Raw genomic sequence first — 7,412 nt, forward strand, 5'->3', positions numbered from 1 at the left:
ATATATATATGTATGTATATATACATATATATACATATATATATATATATGTATGTATGTATGTATGTACATATATATATAAATATGTATGTATATATACATATATATGTATATATATACATATATACAGGGTCTGAGACAGACTAAAGGTCAGCTTATAACAGCTAGACAGACAGCAAAATAACACAAATTCTGAGAGTGAGTTGTAACACAGACGAAGACACATCAGTCATATGTACATCGACGAAGAAAAAAAGAAAAAAAATCACAAAGACATGAGATACATAAAAAAGACGTCAAAAAGGTAAGACTTTACCTGCATATGTCCTGACTGAAGGAGAAGGTGGAAGTGTGGGACGCGCATCGCTCCATGGGTGGCGCGGGGACGCTCCTCACATCATACAGCTCCTGGAAATGGGGTAAAAGGTAAAGTCATTGCCGGTCACGTTCACTTACGAACATCGATTAGGGGTATGAAAGAAAATGATAATAACAAATAAAACAGAAGGTATTATAAAATAAAGAAATTTAAAAAGATATACAAACATGAAAAAAATAATAATAAAATAAAAATAAAACAAAAGGTATCATGGAATAAAGAAATTTAAAAAGATATACAAACACGAAATAGTATCATAAAAACGAAAACAATATATATAAACGATATAGTATCAAAAAGCATTAAAATATAATAAAAAACGATAACAGTTAATCCCCGTACTGTTTGGCCCGAGAGTACACCTTCTTGTTAATGACGAGAGGAAGGTAAAAATCTTTCCCTCCTATTTGATTAATTTAAAAAAACGACTACGTTCGTGAGAGATGAAGAAGACAATGCAGGCACAATGTTTAACCACCATAATGAGGAAGGATATTAGCACCTGCCTCACTTAATTGGTGTGGAGGGGGGAGGGGGGAGGGGGAGGATAGGGAATGCGTGTTTACTTAATGAGGAAGGGAATTAGTACCTGGCAACCTCACACTCGGGGCGACGAGAGATACTCGGGGTATTATAACGATACACGCGAATAGCCAATTATAAGCCGAGGTTTATTGATTATTATGTTTCTAGAGCACGGGATTTTGTTGATTATGTAATGTCAGCTGATTTGCCTTAATCGAGCGGTGAAATATCATCTTAGGGCATATTATTAGTCCTGTTATCCAGAGTAACTTAATTACTCTCAACAACACAATGACCCTGATACATTTCGTGTGATTAGTACGTTTCTTTAATGCTACTATTTCTAGATCATAATTAGTTTGTAATTGTAATTGTTCAATTATATTTACAAGAGAAAGACATAACATATATTAATGAGTTTTTTGGCATTCCTTCTAACACGGGAGGACGGATCGTTCCTTTAGACTTTAGATCCCTCGAAGTCCAGGCATTTATTTCTACTTTGGAAGAGTTTGTAAAAGTACAGAACTTTAGAAAGAAGGAAAACAACAACAACAAAAAACAATGCGTTTATAGCGAATTCTCCTTATATAAACAAACGCTTTATATAAAAAATAGGTATTCTGAGAATTTAAAAAAAAACATGATAGTTAAACCATCTTTGTTGATCTCTTGAAAGGATAATTGATCATGCCTCTTGACAGCCATTAGAACCGTAATTAATTAATCCTCTTGTGTTTTGATTACATGATTCGGGTTCGAAATAAAAAGATAAATTCATAAAAAAAACAGTAAAAAGTTAGATAGGAAAAAAATGCATACAGATTGAGCGAGTGCATGTGCGAGTGAGTGTGTTTGTGTGTGTGTGTGTGTGTCTGTCTGTCTCTGTGTGTGTGTAATAGGTATCACCCACATACAAGCACATGTAACTTGATCAGAATACAAGACACCATTATCGTATTTCTCTACAAAGGAAAAAAAAAATCCGCCATAATGTATCCACCGATTCAAAAATCTAATAAATTGGAAATGTTGTCCTATAATTCAGGTCAAGTGGATCGCAAAATGGCGGAAGGAGATTTCTGTTGACTGTGTGGAGAAGGAGGATCATGGCGCTTGCTGATTGGCTGTCATGACCTCTGATTGAGTTTGCTGATTGGTTCGTATGAAGGATGGATTAATTTCACCGGGTGATTGGCGCGATCGAGACGCCGGACGGATTCGACGGATGGTGTTATTTCCACAGTTAATGAACTAAAAATCTTTCTTTTCCTCTCGCTCTCTCATTCTATCGCGCTATCTCTCTCTCTCTTTCTTTCTCTCTCTCTCTCTCTCTCTCTCTCTCTCTCTCTCTCTCTCTCTCTCTCTCTCTCTCTCTCTCTCTCTCTCTCTCTCACTCACTCACTCACTCACTCACTCACTCTCTCTCTTACTCACTCACTCTCTCTCTCTCTCTCACTCACTCACTCTCTCATCACTCACACTCTTCTCTCTCCTTCTCTCTCTCTCTCTCTCTCTCCTCTCTCCCCTCTCTCTCTCCTCTCTCTCTCTCTCTCTCTCTCTCTCTCTCTCTCTCTCTCTCTCTCTCTCTCTCTCTCTCTCCTCTCTCTCTCTCTCTCTCTCTCTCTCTCTCTCTCTCTCTCCTCTCTCTCTCTCTCTCTCTCTCTCTCTCTCTCTCCTCTCTCTCTCTCTCTCTCTCTCTCTCTCTCTCTCTCTCTCTCCTCTCTCTTCTCTCTCTCTCTTATCTCTCTCTTTCTCTCTCTCTCACTCTCTCTTTCTTTCTTTTTCCTTCTCTTTTTCTTTCTTCATCTCTTTCTTTCTTTCTCTCTCCCTCTCCCTCTCTCTCTCTCTCTCTCTCTCTCTCTCTCTCTCTCTCTCTCTCTCTCTCTCTCTCTCACTCACTTACTCACTCACTCTCTCTCTTTTATAAGCAATGTTACTTTGTTCATGATTAGTACAAATAATTGGGGCTGGCCAGACACAAATGAACCTAATATATTACTTAACATTTTTTTTTCTTTTTTTTTTTACAATTAAATGTTTTGAACTTATACAAGTCAAGTAATACCTCCCACCCCACACACGTACTCACTGTATATACATAGATGCACACATACACATAGGCACACATACACATAAACATAGGCACATGTAACCTTCTGTATTAATCTTATCACGCATCTAATCTGCTAATCTCATAAACTTTCTATTTTTTCATAGTTTCGTTTTCTCTTCCCGTCTTTCCTCCTCTTAACGTCAGTAATTTTACCTTCTTTATACTCCATTTTCTTTTTTCTCTTTCTTACTGTACTTATTCCTTCATAATCGGCTCCTTTCTCTCACACCTTCATACATGCATGTCAATATGGCGAGGCCAGTGGGATTAGCCTCAATATTGCTGTGCACGACACATCTCTCTCTCTCTCTCTCTCTCTCTCTCTCTCTCTCTCTCTCTCTCTCTCTCTCTCTCTCTCTCTCTCTCTCTCTCTCTCTCTCTAAATATATATGGATACACACACATGTATGTGTGCGTGTGTGTATGTGTGTGTGTGTGTGTGTGTGTGTGCATCTCCTTGTAAACATGTATTCCTCTATGCATGTGAGAATGCATGCATGTCCACTTACACCTTACTTAATTATTCAGTAACACTTATCCGTTATTCTGTGGTGTTCAGGTATCGGAATGTTTATGTCTGGGAGCCAAGGATATGATCACACATCACTTATTCAGCGCACACCCTGATAACTCATGTGCTGTATCTTTCCATAATTTTTTTATCTTTCTTTACTCCTCAATGGAACTCATTTCGTGTTTTCTTTTTTTCTTTTCTTCCTTTTTTTCTCTTTGCAAATCCAAGCCTAATCAACAGAGTTTAAAACTCTCGGAGTTAAGTCAATGGATTATCATATTGAGGACCAAATCCACAAACATGTTTAACTGAAGACATTATGCCTGGTCACGACTTCGGAATCGGGACCTCGACCGGCTGTGTATTTGTTAGATGTACGCGCGCGCGCGCGCGCGTGTGTGTGTCTATATCTATCTATCTCTCTCTATATATATGAATTTCTATATATATACATATATATGTATGTATATATATACACATATGTGTGTGTGTGTGTTAGTGTACATACATATTACTTTGTACAAGAACATACCCAACGCTTGAACCAAACAGCCAGTCCTCGCTTGGCAGTCGTCATAAAGGCCTATTAATAATAACGTTACTCATCCTCCTCCTCCTCAAAGAAGAAATTCATCACTGTCGTGCTCAATGGATCATTTGTTCGAGAGCAATAATTCACTTCGATTCCTTGCACGCCATCAAGATCGGATCCTTTCCTTAGGTCTGAGCTACTACTCTCTTAGCAACGTACACACAGTGAGAAAGAGGGAAGGGGGAAGAGAGAGAAAGAGGGGAGGGAGGGGTGGAATGGGAGAGGGACGGAGAGAGAGGAGAGAGAGGAGAGAGAGGGAGGGAGAGAGAGAGAGAGAGAGAGAGAGAGAGGGGGGAGGGAGGGAGGGAGGGGAGGAGGAGGGGGGGGAGAGAGAGAGAGAGAGAGAGAGAGAGAGAGAGAGAGAGAGAGAGAGAGAGGAAAGAGAGAGAGAGAGAGGAGAGGGGAGAGAAAGAGAGAGGAGGGAAGAAGAAGGGAGAGAGAGAGAGAGAGGAGAGAGAGAGAGAGAGAGAGTGAGAGAGAGAAGAAAAAAAGAAGAGAGAGAAAGGGAGATAGAGGAAGAGAAATAGCTGGAGAGACAGAGAGGGAAGAGAGAGAGAGAGACACGGAGTGAGGGAGAAGAGAAAAGGGGGAGATAGAGGAAGAGAGCTGGAGAGAGAAGAGAGGAAGATATGAGGAGAGAGGGAGAGAATAAAGAGAAAGGGAAGATAGAGAAAGAGAAAGAGCTGGAGAGAGAGAGAGAGAGATAGAAAGAGAGAACGAGATAGAGAGAGAGAGAGAGAGAGAGAGAGAGAGAGAGAGAGAGAGAGAGAGAGAGAGAGAGAGAGAGAGAGAGAGAGAGAGAGAGAGAGAGAGAGAGAGAGAGATAAGAAAGCAAGTAAAGGAGGCAATGCAACCCACAAGAACACGCAGGCAGAACGACCCTAACCATCCAACCATCCAACCACCCAATCAAGTCCCCACCCAGAGGGAGTCTCGGAACTCGCAGTGGGAAGGTGTTGGTAAGCCTGACTTATCAGCTCTCGGCCGAGGCACGTTCCTGTCGTGAATTCCCCCGCCTCGGCTCTCCCTTCCCCTCACCCCACCCCCCTGACCATAAAGTCCAGGCCAAGGTCACTCAACAGCTCGTGTGGGAAAGAGGTGAAGGTTGTATTAAGGTCGGGTCAATCTCGGGTCATCCGTTCATTACGTATTTGTCTTTGGTTCCCGGGGTCACAGGAATGAGACTAAGTAGCGAGGCTTTTGATCTTTCGGAATGGACCAGATACCGAACGACATGACATAAAAACAAACTAATAAAGCGTAGATGACAATAAAAGATCAGAGTCTTTACATAAGACTAAAAAAAAGGAGAGCACTGGCTTGGGTAGCAAGAGGATTAGTCTCACATGCCAAGGTCGCTAGAAAGTTCCTCGGCGTTATTAGCTAGCATGTGTGCATGTTCTTTCTGTCCGCTTCGCCGGCCTTCTTAAACTCTTTCTCTCCCTCTCAGTAAACTTATCGGTATCTGTTATTCTTCTTTGTGTATTTTTTTTTCTCTCTTTCTCTTTCTCGTTCTAGTTCTCTTTCTTTTTCTTTCTCTTTCTCCTTTTCTTTCTCTTTTTTTTTTCTCTCTCTCTCTTTACATGTGTATGTGTGTGTGTGTGTGTATGTGTGTGTGTGTGTGTGTGTGTGTATGTGTATGTTTATATCTATGTGTATGTTTGTGTGTTTGTGCCTGTGCATTCGAGGCAATACCATGCCACACAAGGGCTCCTGGGCAATCGATCCCACCCAATAGCAATCAGCTCCTCCGCCTTAATGGCTCACTCCCACTCAAGATTCCACAACCACATCTAACAAAATCACGACGAAGTCACATCAAGGCACTCCCAATTTGGCACAGGCTTTTGGCACCCAGCGATACTCCGTACGTACCACGGCACTGCTAGTAAATAGAGTGTACGAACAAGTCAATATAGTGAAGACAGAAAAGAATGAAGTGGTTACAGTAAACACAAAACTAAAATCAAGGTAAGGCCTCGAGTCGCTAATCACTGCATGATAAACAGCGTCACGCAACGTCCCTCTAGTACATGGTCAGTAGCATGTGCCAGTTTTTGTTTGTTTGTTTGTTTGTCTGTTCTTGAGACAGGGGCCGTTTACTTATCCACGTTCGTATTTTTTCGTTTTGTTTTTCTTCTTTGTTGGGGGGGGGGGGTAAGATCTGCGCTTAAATGCCCCATCCCTATACAGTGGCGACAGAAGTGATTATGTCTCCTCTTTAGCGATGTCTGTCTATACTTGAGTTTTTGTTTTTGTTTAGATATGTCTGTCGATATAGATTGAGATGAACAAACATGTAAAAAGAGAGACAGATACAAGGATCTTGACAGATATACAAAGACAAAACGAATAGAGACAAACACACAGCCAAAGAACTAGAGAGGACACTCATCCGGCCAAAGTAAGAGAGAGAGAGAGAGAGAGAGAGAGAGAGAGAGAGAGAGAGAGAGAGAGAGAGAGAGAGAGATAGAGAGAGAGAGAGACATATAAACAAATAGACTGATATCTACCCAACCAAGGAAACAGAGACAGACTAACAGACAGCCACCCGACCAAGGAAACAGAGACAGACAAATAGACAGACTGACTGACAGCCACTCGCCCCCCCTCCCCCTAAAAAAAACGCGAGAGGTCCGCCACCCGTCTTCCCTCGGCCGCCCTCATAACTCGACTCCTTGGCTCCTCCTCACTCACTGTGGGTCCTCGGAACAGGCACTCTGTATTCACGGCCTAGTGCCTCGCCCTGGCACTTCTCCCCGACACAGCTTTGACCTCCACAATGGCACTCTTCTCTCTTGTTTTGCTCCATTCTTTGTGCATGGCATGAACAGCAGCATCAAACGAACCTTTTTGGATTTTGATAATATCATAAAGATTCCTTTGAGAGGTAAGGTAATATTTTGGGATTTTGGGGATTTTGGATTTTCTTCCCATTGGTATTGAACTACTGTGCTCTCATATCCTATATCAACATAATAAATCCCAAAGGATTAAGTGTATATGTCTGTGATTTTACGCGTTCTTAAATTGCCTCATCCAACGAAATCAACATTATCTTTTATTGTCCTAAGATGATTAACGCCCTTTAAATAGTTTCCCCAAACGACAGTAATACAGTCCCCTAAGAATAGATAAATAAGCTCAAACAAGGCAATGGCTGAAAGACATTAGCAGCAAGACCCATAAAGCAAGGTCGACCGATGGCGTGTCAAGCAGTTCAGAAGACAGAAGGCAAGAACCCAAACTTTCATCATCAGGGTTTTTTTCTCGTCTAATAGAGGAT

The 7,412-nt window shown here is 41.4% G+C and overlaps 1 long non-coding RNA gene across 1 annotated transcript in view; it reads right to left on the reverse strand.

The window, feature by feature from the left end:
* Positions 1-250: 250 nt before the first annotated feature.
* LOC147469206 (uncharacterized) overlaps positions 251-7,412 on the reverse strand; it is a 48,136-nt gene continuing 40,974 nt past the window's right edge. The window contains exon 2 of the long non-coding RNA XR_015192154.1: positions 251-408. This is a non-coding gene — a long non-coding RNA (uncharacterized LOC147469206). The remainder of the gene's footprint in view (positions 409-7,412) is intronic.

Source organism: Penaeus japonicus, unplaced genomic scaffold (assembly GCF_977035675.1).
Source record: "Penaeus japonicus unplaced genomic scaffold, GWHDUDI00000001_assembly GWHDUDI00000023, whole genome shotgun sequence".
NCBI classification, from domain to species: Eukaryota; Metazoa; Arthropoda; class Malacostraca; order Decapoda; family Penaeidae; genus Penaeus; species Penaeus japonicus.